The 13,890-nt window shown below is 36.6% G+C and overlaps 1 protein-coding gene across 1 annotated transcript in view; it reads left to right on the top strand.

Moving 5' to 3' along the window:
- Lerp (lysosomal enzyme receptor protein) overlaps nt 1-13,890 on the top strand; it is a 502,993-nt gene that overhangs the window by 286,239 nt on the left and 202,864 nt on the right. The window lies entirely within an intron of this gene.

A 13,890-nucleotide genomic window follows, 5' to 3' on the forward strand; every position in this document is an offset into this window, starting at 1 on the left:
TTATAAATATTAATATTATTTGTCGTCATATTGAATTTGGGACCCCTCAGGCCGGTAGCCAGCCCAAAAGTGTATGGGAGCCCGGCTAAAGTTAAGGGAAGGCCTGATCCAACAATATTATAGTTCATCACCATATTATAGTTCATTTGCAAGCCTACCGTGAACATTTTAGAGGGCCAGCAAAAATTTAGGGGGTTCCGGCGCCGTAGAACCCGCTGAATTTGGCCTGCTCTCCCAAAAGCGTTGGATCCGTCCCGAAATAAATTTTGGCTACGTGCTGTCTGCAACTGTAACTACAATACCTAGATTTATTTTAATCGTGCTTGCGTGTTAAATACATATTTTTGGAAAAGGACGAGGGCCACGGCAAAGAGCTTCGGGCCACTTGTGGAACAAAGACCATGCATTGAACATGTCTTTCAGAAAGTCTATATTCGTTGGCTTCCTTACATTTACATTTCGTAATTGTAAGCTGCAGTCTATAGGAAACTGGACATTGAACCCTATCCTTGCATACTCGGTTTCATGTATTGAAATCTTTGTAGCGAAGTTGCACTCCACCGGATGATATTGCTCTACCAATGACATATCGTGACCTTTCTAATTGTCTTTGATTTTAGCGACATGGTGGGGAACGATATATACTGTGAGGGGTCGATCTTGATACGCTGGATTCAAGTCCTGGTTGTGATATTCAAAGCCTGTTAGTAGTAGGTACCAATCTTCATAACCTTGGTGTTGAACTATTATTATTATGTATTCTGCCTTTCGGCAGGTTCTGGGACTGTTTTTTTTTTTTTTTCAATTTTAGATTTCGGCCTTTTGGAAATGTTCCTTCCACGTTTTTCGATCTTCAGCTTCCTCTTTTAACTCCCAATATTTCCTTCTATTTTTCAAATCATCGTTCAGTTGTGTTCTTCCTATTCCTCGCTTTCCTTCCATCTTTCCTTCTATGGCAGTATGAAGATCATTTCTTCGCAAAATGTATCCAATCCAATTGGCCTATCTACAAAGGATGTTGATCAGAAGTATCCTCTTCTCTCCTATCCGTTTTAAACATCTTCGTTGTTGCTCTCTCTCTGTCCATGTTATCTTCTCCATCTTCCTCTAACATTTCTAGGCTCTCTAAATATTTCTTCTCTAACTTCCGTAATGTCCAAGTCTCAGAACAATACAGTTCAATGCTGGTGTTGCGTTAGGACGTAAAACATAAATTCAAACTTAAATTGAGAGCAAGGGAACGAAAAAGTAGAAAGATGCAAAGGTGCACTTATTTTTAAAAAGATCCCAGTATTGTATTTGTACCCTCTGCTTCAGACCTAATATTTATTATAATACGAAAAACAATTTTGTGTGCAAAATTTAACAAATAAAGAAGAACTACATACATTTTATTTAAAACTTTCACGTTGACGTAAAATCTAAGAATGCTGTACGTTTATTTTGCAAATATTAAATGCTTTTTTATCAGATCAGAAGCAAAGCAAAATCTGTTAAATATATCTGAAAACAAGGAGGAGGATGAATCCTAACCACCGTAATGCGGTTCAAATTTTGAGTACTCTCCCACTGGGAATCTAACCCGGGCCAACGTGCTCCAAAGGTGCCCCACGGTAACCGTTAGATCACCGGGGAGGACTAATAGACCCTATTTTTGTTTCAAGACTTTAACCTCAGTGTGACATAAACTTTGTTTGTATATTGAAAGTCGCTGCAAGTTCTGTACTTCTATAATACTTTTAAGTAACATTAATAAGATATTAGTTGTATCCCGGGGGTATATGTAGAAGGCCCCGTTTTTGGTCGGATTTTCTTTATAAAAATCTACTTCTAGAAATGATAAACTCTGATAATTTTCAGTCTCTTCCAGCTTTGTCCCTATTTATTCGAAGTACATCGTATGTATCAGACACTAAGGTAATTTAGATGTGCGTCCGCTCTGCTTGCAATATAATTGTTATAGAAGTCACAAAAATGTGAATGTTTGTGATACTGTAGCGGCTTAGTTTGTAAATAAATGTAATATTCTTACAAGGAACCCTAGGTATCTATCAGAGCCCGATTTTCATTAAACTTTGTGTATAGAGAAAGTACCTCGGGAAACTCGCACAGCCAAAATTTTAGCTGCAGTGTCCAACACGTTGGGACACTAGGGCTCGAGAAAGATCAAAAGTGGAACGTCAGTACATTAAGGACATGGTGAGAAAATGCACGTTTTTCTTTAAAACTAATCATTGTAACGACACGAAATGAGAATACATGGATACGAGATGGTAGATATGATCTGTTAAATGTGATAATATATATATATATATATATTCGCTGTCTTGAAAGAGGCCATGTTGAAACTGGTGCGATTGGTGTAAATGAGAAGAGGGTCATGCGATGCATCAATTTGAACGTAAATAGACACAAAAACCTGTTGGTGAAGTCCATTGTGACTTTACATTATTCGTGTGTTTCTGGTAGAGTGGTTTAGGTATCATACAAGATGAGCAAAGTCATGACACTCGAGCACATGCAGGTTATAGAGCGCTATTAGTGGGATCAGTGTAACTAGAAAAACAGATCGAAATATAATTTTAGCACTACATAATTTGTGTCAGAATTAACATGTAATTGGTGGATGTGCTGATATGACGGGATGAATATTCATAATAATGCCATAGTTGACATTAACTTGTAACTATATTTCCATTAATTCAAACAGAAATCAGAACGTCATATCATTCCATTCATAGCACTCCCTACCCTCCATTTGCTCGAGTGTTATGAGATACCTTTGCTCGTCTTGTACCTAAACCATTTTGCCAGAAGCACAGGAAAATGTGATCCCACAATAGACTTCACCAACAAGTTTTAGTGTCTATTTACGTTCAAACTGATGCATTACATGATCCTCTTCTCATTTACACCAATCGCACCAGTTTCAACATGGCCTCTTTCAAGACAGCGAATATATATATATATATATATATATATATATATATATATATATATATATATATATATATATATATATATATATAATCACATTTAACAGATCATATCTACCATCTCGTATCCATGTATTCTCATTTCGTGTCGTTACAATGATTAGTTTTAAAGAAAAACGTGCATTTTCTCACCATGTCCTTAATGTACTGACGTTCCACTTTTGATCTTTCTCGAGCCCTAGTGTCCCAACGTGTTGGACACTGCAGCTAAAATTTTGGCTGTGCGAGTTTCCCGAGGTACTTTCTCTATACACAAAGTTTAATGAAAATCGGGCTCTGATAGATACCTAGGGTTCCTTGTTAGCTTATGTTCAGCATGCAGATTTAAAATTTGTAACAACCCGATGTTTCATTTCGAAAATATAACTTTATACCAGGTTGGCAACATTTTTAACACAATGCTCCCTTGTCGATATTTGTATTGTGCAAAATTCCAGCGCTTTTAATCTACTAGTTTAAAAGTAACAACGGCGTATCAAGATAATGGCCAGTCCACCCTGTAATACATATATATAATAGTAACATTTAGTATCCCAATAGTAAGTTCCATTCCTTTCTTAACCGTCTATTCAAACCGGAAATGGTAAAAAAAAATCAGTGATTTCCGGTTTCAACACTGGTTGCCATGAAGGAAAACGGGCAATAAATGGTAAGAGATTTTATATAGATTTAATGTCGGAAGAATAGGATCTATTTTCACCTTTACCGTTGTGGAAAACCAGAAGCTGTAGACACCAGAACAACTTTCGGTTTCAATTCTGATCCCTTAGATTGTAATAAGTAGCGACAAATTGCATTTTCATATGGATTCAGAGTCTCAAGAACAGGTACCATATCCAATCTTACTCCTCTATTGAAACCGGAAGTTATAGGTTTACCACTTCCGGGTTCAATATTAAATCCATGTATCTTGGAGGTCTACCGCAGCTCACTTGTTAGAATTCATTTTTGTACATTGATTGATTGATTGATTTTATTTTCGTGTCTCAGCAGCGAGGCTGTATGAGACGTGGACTTAGTTTAACGTGAGATCCGAACCACAAGAGCTCTCGCCGGGAATCGCACCCGGGTCTCCCACGCTAAAGTGCGTGTATGCTCACCACTTAGCCACAAGGGAGTTCTTTTTGTATTATTATTATGTTCTTAAGTCTCTATTTTTTCCTACATGTTTTTGAAGTTTTTAACTTGCATCAATTTCCTGTTAAGATATTAAAATATTCAGTGGTCATTAAAAGATTGTTTACTACATTCCTTAATCTAGATCTTAGCTGCCTTTTCTTTGACGTTTATATAGATAGAAAATGTTTGCTTCAGAAATATGTTTCCTTTGGGCAGTGTCCAGATACTAGTCTGAAAATTCCCCAACCAGTCATCTTTGGGTTATCAGGTATAAACATCCTAAAGATCATCATGCGGTTTGTTTATTTAAACGATAGAGCAAAATGTATGCATGATCTCTTATTGCCGCATGCAACTTTATTTGTATGATCATTGTTTTCCTCCTACTAGTGATTGGTTCGTTCAACTCATTTTCCTTGTTTGACGTACGGGAACTAATTGGGGAAGAGATTTTCTCTTGAGTATTATTTTATTTGCATATTTGTGCATTTTCTCCGTAGAGCATTTGTACAAATAATATGAGGACATACGATACTTTTCTTTTTTTATGTAGCGTAGTCGCTAACCCTCTCATCTTCGGTGCGAGTGGTCCCGGGTTCGATTGCTAGTAGGCGCACTCGGTCGAAAAAGTGTGAAAAGCTTTTTCAGGCCAGTCATCATGGATGGGGTTTTCCTCATTCACGCCAGGCAAATGCCGGGGTGGTACATAACTTATAGGTCCCAGGACACTTCCTTCCTTTCATTTCCCCGGACAGTGTACTCGCCGGGGGACGTTATCCCTCATACGTGACGGGTTAAATGGCCATAGATGCCGAAAGCTCAGAAATCTAAATTCTAAATCCGTTTATATATATATATATATATATATATATATATATATATATCGACTTGATTGTTGCTTTATTTAAGGCACCACTACACGCATTTAATAACTGACATCAGCATCAGTGTCATGTCTAGTTTTAACTAGGGATGGCTAAGATTTTCCGGAATCTGGATTTCTGAAAAATTCCGGAATTTATAAAATTCCGGGATTTTTCGAAACCCAGATTTTTTCCGAATTCTGAAATTGGTCATCCCTAGCTTTAACCCAGATTACAGACACTGATCCAACATTAAATTGCGTAAATAGTAATAGTTGGGAGACCATACGAATTATTTTTATTTACTTTTGTCCTTATCTGCTTTATTTATTTATTTATTGTCTTTATGCATCACCAACGCCATGAAAGACTGAGCTGTAACATTAAAGTTTACTCCGAACCTTGACCGGGGAATCCGGTTGGTGCACTGAGCGGATGTGTAGACAATCATCATCATCATTTAAGATCTGCGCTTACAGTATATATTGTTCTATGCCACAGTAAAGTGAGTGCTCACTTCTGTTTAGTTTTCCCCACGAGACGAGACGAAAATAAAATTTTCTCGTCTTGTCTCGTAAATTTTCTACAAGTTTCATCTCGTCTTGATTCCCGACAAACTTTTTCTCGTCTTGTTTTGTAAATTTATGCTCTGATTAATTTCTTAATTCCGTCTAGAAGTCACCAGAATCCTTCCGCATCACAAGGTGGTATAACAACATTTAAACTATATTCATTGTTGGAGTATTTTGTGTAATCCCAATCAAAAACACTCTGTATCAAAAAGAAGCGAAGTTTCGAACGAGTACAAAAAACAAGTTTACCAATGCCGCTAAATTCTTCAGCCAAGTTACAGCAAGTTATCATGTCGATTGTGTCAAGTTCTTGAAATAAATTTCCTCGTTCTGAAAGTATTTGAAGAACTTGACCAACTACAGGATGTCCAATATACAATGCAACCCGGAATTTGGGATAGTAGAACTTTTGAACCTGAAGTGATACACAAATAATGGTTATACCAAAATGAAGCCTTGTTCATGCATATAGTTTTAAACTAGAAAGCAACGATTGAAGTACGCTAAGAAGCACACAGTGTTGCCAGATGTAATTGTAGGTTTTTTTTTTTTTTTTTGCAAAACATGTAAACTGACTCATAACTTATACGTATGGATGTTCTGTCGTTAATTTTCAGTTTGTTTAGTTGGAGTAGCTTGGAAACTATAGAATAGAAAAAAGAATTTTTCATTTCCACTGATAACTAATCGGATGAGGCCTCTGTAAAGGGGAACTAAAGAAATCTTAGTTTTCATATATTAACACTCTGAATTGGCAACCCTGCTGATGTTTCAGTGCATCAAAAGGTGTGATAAGGATCTGTCTACATTATACAATTCCTGAAAACAATGAAAAACAAACTTTGAAATTATCATAATAAAATTTTTACTTACATGCACCCGTCAACACTGCTATTCATTTCTATGGGGCTATTTAAAGCAAGAGGTATACAGGAACAATTCTCGAACTATTCAAGATCTGGAAACGAACATTTGCAGTGCCAATGAGAACATTAACACTTCTAATATTCGTAAAGTGGCTGCCAACCTGATGAAACGTGTGAACCAGTGTTTGAATCAAAACAGGGGACACTCCCAGCATCCGCTGTAGAGTTGGTAACTCATTTCTGATAGTAGTAGTGTTGCCGGATGCATGTAGACCTAAGTAAACGTTTTATCATGATAATTTCAAAGTTTGTTTTTCATTGTTTTCAGGAATTGCATAATGTAGACAAATCCTTATCACACCTTTTGATGCACTGAAACATCAGCAAAAGTTGCCAATTCAGAGTGTTAATTTATGAAAACTACGATTTCCCTAGTTCCCCTTTACAGAGGCCTCATCCGATTAGTTATCGGTGGAAATGAAAAATTCTTTTTTCTATTCTATAGTTTCCAAGCTACTCCAACTAAACAAACTGAAAATTAACGACAGAACATCCATACGTATGAGTTATGAGTCAGTTTACATGTTTTGCCCCCCCCCCCCCAAAAAAAAAATACACCTTCAATTACATCTGGCAACACTGTGTGCTTCCTAGCGTACCTCAATCGTTGATTTCTAGTTTAAAAATATATGCATGAACAAGGCTTTGTTTTGGTATAACCATTATTCGTGTATCACTTCAGGTTCAAAAGTTCTACTATCCCAAACTCCGGGTTGCATTGTATATTGGACATCCTGTAGTTATGTTATCAGTACAGCCAAATCCTTCCACAAAGATAAGTTATGATATCGACTTTGCCAAGTTCTTGAAATAAATTACCTCATTCTGAAAATATTTGAAAAACTTGGCGAACCGGTTACGTTATCAGTACAGCCAAATTCTTCAGCTAAGGTAAGTTATGGTCTGCTGTAACCAGTTGGCCAAGTTCTTCAAATACTTTCAGAATTAGGAAATTTATTTTAAGAACTTGGCAGAATCGGTCATAATTTACCTCGTCCAAAGAATTTGGCTGTCTTGGTAACGTAGTTATTTGATCAAGTTCTTCAAATACATACTTTCAGAATGAGGAAATTTCTTTCAAGAACTTGGCAGAATCAATTTCATAACTTGCCTTGGCGGAAGAATTTGGATATATTGATAGCTGCACTGTACTCATTCGGAACTTACTTGTTTGTTTGCTGAAATGTGGTCAAGTGCCAGTTACTGCTATCGCTATGTCTAGGGGTATACCTTCCTTCTTAATCAATCCAATCTACAACCTCAAATCCCAATTGCTTCACGATCCTTTGTCCGTCAACGTTACAGATAATGGAAGAGTTTATACTGTAATAATGCTATGAAGTTCTCGATGTTAACATAAATAAATAATATGCTCTTAAAGTATAAAGTTACTTTTTTAAATCTTCATGTGTTCGTTTTGTTTCCTATCTAAATTCAGAGTAGCTTCAGGCTTCCTTCCAGAAAGTTTGTCAGGGGGAGGGAAAATCAAAATTTGAGAGGGCTGTATTGAGACCATATTTGCTAAAGAACACACTCTGCACGAAAGTGAAATATACTCGCAATTTAATTTAGCTTATGGGCAGTATATAACTACGGGGAGGCAAATTTCCCCTCCAGAAGTGTGCCTGGAAGAAACACTACGGCTCTGGTCAACTTGCCTAATAGCTAGCTAAAACCACTGGATCAGTAGATCAGCGGGAGGGGTGCCAATTAGTTTTCCATGTGGTTTGAAAAAAGAAAAGCTGGGAGAATTAAAAATTAGGGTTAGAGACACCACTAGTATAAGAACTGAGCAACTCTATCAGAGGCGGATCTAGAAGCAAAAAGCTGGGGGTGGGGGTGGCACAGCCAGAACCAAGACGCGTTCAGTGTAAACTTCCAAAGTATATGTTCATTTATAAATAATAGCTTAAATTATAAATAATAGATCAAAATATTTTTGACTTTCAAAAAAGGGGTCTAGGCCCCCCGGCCCCGAGCTAGTTCCACCACTGAATTCCATTACACAGACATTTGATATATATGTGTCCTGTTCTTTTAATATAAGGTCCCTTTGAAATGTTAAATACTGACAGAAATTTATCCTATTGAGCATAATTAAGTCATTTTATTCTCCACTAACAATCAGAATATGGTTATAGTAGTATTAAAGCTTTTACTGTTCGAGGTAATCACTGAATCATTGAGGCTATCCTGTCACCGACTCCTTAAATCCGAACTGAACCGAGCCGAGGGCGAGTTTATTCGTTCATGTGGGGGAGGTAGGTCGAGTATACATTTTGCGTTTACAGGAAGCCTTCCTTCAATGAGCATGACCTTGTTGGCTTGTTACGTCTAGTGATAGCAAAAGCGCACGTGGTTGTGACAAAACAAATAATAAATGGTACGCTTTATTGTATATTAAAAAAAAAAAAGAATAAAAGAAAATAGGAAATGATATAAGGTCCTTTCACGTTCTGAATATTTGATTTGGATCCCATAAAAAAAAAAGTGCAGGCAGGGTCTGATAGTAGTTCCATGTTCCAACAGGCATCGAAGCGTTAAGTGTTCCAATTTAAATACCAGATACTGCTAGGGCCGCAAGTAGAGTAGAATTTTTGCCACCTGGAAGAACGATGCTGGCGCTCCCCTTCATTCCAGTTTGACACAGAACTGTTGTTTAGAATGAAAAGAAATTTCTAGTTTACTTTCCACGGTTATGTCCTTTAGGCTAATTTCATTTCATTTCATTTATTTGCCTGTTTCATTAGCTTACAAAGCTAAAGTAGACAGAAGACGGATGACTGTGAAAGAATTTATGGAATCAGAGTGTGGAAGGAACTAGAGAACTCTAGAAAACCCACGGATGTGATATTATCTTGCACAAATTCATCATTTGTTCTGGAGTTAGCTCATGCTGTTCGGGTCCTATGTTAAGCTGTATAGGTCCACGTCTCATATATTGTTATATAGAATATAATAAATGTTGGAAGCTGAGCCAGGTAGTATGTACAAAATGTTATTACATAAAACTATTACTTAGCTAATTACTTGGTTGAAGTTTAGTGCCTTTTTTACTACCGAGGCTATATGAGACGTCGACCTTCAATTTCAGGTGGAATCCGAACTACCGAAATGCATTCAAATTTTTCGAAGGTCTCCCACTGACCCGTGGACCACAGGCGCGCACGCTAATCACTCGACTAACGGGGAGAGCAAGTAACTGTTTCCATACTTTTTTTTTTCTTGTAGAATAGAAATTTAGGTGCGCAGTTTATGACAGCATAATTACTAGGATCCAAATTTATTAACTATACGAAACGTCTTGAAAACAAGTATACATCATCATCGTAAATATTCTGCCATTATTGGCAGGTCAGTTGCCGCACCTTAAAAGCTTCTATGCTCCACGGACTTCCGCTAACCTATTCGTTTTCACGTATGATTTTTGTTTTGATATTGTCCATTAATTGTAGTCTTCTTCGCCCTCTCTCTCTCTGTCTTTCCTTCCACGATACCCTCTAGGTAGTTCTTTCTTAGCCAAGTGTCCCAGCCAGTTTCTTTCCCTCTTCTTCATAATATCTAAAATTGTTTTTTTCTCCCACGCCATTTCGAACACCCTCTCATTCGTTTTCCGCTCGAACCAACTATTTCTTTCCATTCTTCTCCGCATTCACATTTCGAAAGCTTCCAGTCGTTTTAAATCCTTTTTGTGTTATGTCCATGTTTCTGACCCGTACAGCACACGAAGCCTTTTATAAGCTTTTTTTTTTTTTTTTTTAATTTTTTCAAGGTCTCATAAAATAGTATTTTCTTCCTCGAAAAGGCTTCTTTCTACATTCCTATCCTTGCTTTTATTTCACGTTCACACTTCATATTAGTCCACCAGCGAACGAGTGCGGGCGGCCGATTTTAAAACTAAAATATAAACAAGAGTGTTTCTAACCGGATCACTTGTAATTAATCTATCACAGTTGTTTTTGCCCTGTACATAATAAACCACTTCACGCATATGTTCAAGTTAAGACAAACACAATTTCAAAAGTTATGGAAGTTATTTTCAGAACATTTCAAGGGACTGAAAAAAAAAAAAAATACACCCTCCATATTAATATGACAATAACTTGCGAATAAACTAACCTCAGTGTTGTACAAAGGAACACTGAGAACTTCGTAGCATTAGAGTGTAAGGAATTCCTAATTCATCTGTTAACGAAACCTCGAAGTTCATCTTTGTGAATCAAAGTTATACTTTGGCAACTGCGCTTTCATTGTTTAAAGCAAGTTCTATTGTGTAGTTTTGAGATAAGGCGTCTTCGAAATTGCTACCAACTTGGACCATGTGATCGATCGATTGACAGTACCTTCAGTAAGAAATTTGCATTGAGATCATTTTCGGATGTGCTGCAAAAGACTGGTGAGAGAGAAACTGATAATCTAACCGCCTCCGAAGGAGATTTGGATCCGCCCCTAATTAAGAAGGTAGATAAAGATAACTTTCTCTGATATCTAACCTGTCATTATTTAGCATGGTTTGGTAATTTAAAAATCCAGTATTTCTACCATATTTTGAAAAAAAAAATATTTAAAAGAAATAAACCCAATGTTACATTGAGGCGGTAGAGGAGCGATTAAAATTTAAAGTGGGGAGCCTGACAATTGATTTCTTATAGCTCGTGACATTCAGAAAAAATGAATTTCATATTAAAAAAGAAATACAATATACATTTTCAGGGTAACTCTTACATTCATTATGTTATTATAAAGTTCATGGTACTTTTGAAATTGATTAGAGTGAATAGATATGTATTTAAGTAACAAAACCACTTGCGTAAGTTTTTCAAAATATCAAGTTAGAAGAACGAAGTTTGTCTTCCACTGCTATGTCATTGCTCAAAGATACCGGCGATGAAACAATTGGCCGGAAATCTACGTAGTACATTTTAGTACTTACACTTGAAATAAAAATACAGCTGTTTAAAGACGATTGATTACCTTTGTCTTTGAATTTCATATGTGCACACAGGATTTGTTAAACAAGACCGTACATCTGATATGTTTGAACTATATGCAACTTATGCTCACGGGCTAAACTCAGTCTTCTGAAGTCAATCGACAAATGATTACGTATTACAGACACAAAGACAACACTAGGCTCCCAAGTTTCAAAATTATATTGTGTATGAAAACAGATAATAGAATTAATTCTTTGTCACAAGAGACCTAGGATCTGAAAGAAATTCAGAGGAAGTTCAAAGGGAATTTCTATACTCATAAATAAAAGTTGTGAATTTATTGTGTATTGAACCAATGATATTTATGCTTACATTACCCATACGCTGATGTTTTATCGATACTTTTATTTCACATTTACCAAAAGGCTGGATTACGATTATAATCCTAAAAGAAAGATACATTGTAATCAGGTTTTACAAGGCAATCCCGAAAGACAATCTATCCAATCCCGTAGCCCTTTAAAAATTAAGGAAAATTTCTTCTTCACTTCCTTTTCCCCCAAAGGGTTCACATTAATCGAAACAATGAAATGAAATTCCTTTAGTTTAACGTCCCATGATTATGCTCTTTATGCTAGAGACAGATGATTAATGAAAGTGAAACATTGTAAAATTAATTGTTGGGCTCTCACAGAACCACGTACAACAAAGACACATGCGCTAGCCAATAGACCAACGGAGAGAACTTCCACAGTTCTCGAGTGGAAACGTATCGGAATTCTTTCGTGGCTACAACTCAAGAAAATAATTTAGTTGTCAATCAATAGACCTACATTAAAACAAATACAAGCATCGCGAGCCTTAACTTGATTTAAACTTACAGTTACAAGATATTGCGCAAGTATCTAAGCTACCAACCCATAATTAATATTTTAGTCATTACATCTTATTATTCAGTTTTACAGGTTTCTACTGTTTTATAATGAAATAAAATAAAACGTAATCAATTTTTTTATATAATCTGCTTAATACACGGTAGAAACTCACTTGTATGCTATCTTGTTCTTAAATTGTTAATTTCCATGCATATGCCATTATCCACAATACATCTGCATTACTGCAGGAATAACCATTACTGCATTCAATAACAACTATATAATTTATGGAGTTCTTTATTAAGCGAAACAGATTAGGCTACTTATAACATGTAAACTGCAACTTTTGAAAATCGTTGGATACACTGCAGAGTGACGCTCTCCGTTCCCCTGTCCCACCGCGCTTACCAAGAAACTGATGTAAACACTACACTAGCGCCCTCCACGAAAAACCGCACTAATATCCTGGTCAGGTAATACCATCAAACAATTATTAGTTCATATTAATTATTTGCTCGGGTGGTTGCCATAGGGTACTGGTAAAGCCAGGGTTAACCCAGGAAAGACTCTTTGAGCTTAATATTATCTGTAACTCGGCTCGAGTCTTTAGTAGCTCTTCAGTTTCCTTCACGATGCTGAATCAATGCTAAAACTCTTGCTTCTAACAGGAATCAAATTGCAAATCCATACATATTAGCTTTGTGTGAATTATTATTCAAATAAAATACTATTGAGAAACATAATGGTATGTAACATTTTCTGACTTTCGAGGAAACTATGCCATGACACATACCAAACAAGCTTCCTCTCTCATTTGAAGGTACATTTTCGAAATTAAACCACCTACATACTCTCTGTGGTTCGATGCCAACCCAGTTCAACTAATAACTCAATTTCACCGGAAGTGGCGGTTATCATTATCTTTGCGCGAGCTTCTCAATTGTGAACATAGACTTGCAGCTGAATAAATATATTGTATTATAGTTACAGTATTATAATCATCATCCACCTCAAACATCAATAATTACATTGAAAATGTGTGATTAAAACTATGTGTATCCGACACACTTTGATTAGTTTGGGGTGTGGTGACTCAGTGGTAGAACATTCACCTCTGATGCATGTGGTCCTTAGTTCGATCCCACCTCGCGCCAAGTGAGCTTTGTGGTGGACAAACACCGTGTGCGTGTGTTTTCTCGGGGCTCTCCTGTTTCCTCCCACTTCTTTTCTTGCCACCATTTCATTCATTTTTCATCATCACCGTCTCCTTTAGCCTAGGCGGTATAATCGTGGAACGTAAAACTTAAAGATTTCATTTCACTTTTTTTTTTTCACTTTGAATAATTTACTCCAGCAGCATCACTTCAGATTATGCTTGGGGGGGGGGGACCCTAGATGTCAGTAGATTTTCAGCGTTTTCATTGGTATATTATCTTATGGATTAAAATGTATACAAATGTCAACCGCATAAAGGGTAGTTGCCCTCCTGGAGCCCCAAATGACAGTTCACTCATCTGTAAAGCTTATTACAGAGTTTTGATTATCTGAACAGTAATGAAATCCGGGACCGGGTGTATCTAGGCACGGAAAATTTTATCAAATACA

This window comes from Thermobia domestica, chromosome 10, assembly GCF_964235325.1.
Source record: "Thermobia domestica chromosome 10, izTheDome1.hap1.1, whole genome shotgun sequence".
Lineage (NCBI taxonomy): Eukaryota > Metazoa > Arthropoda > Insecta > Zygentoma > Lepismatidae > Thermobia > Thermobia domestica.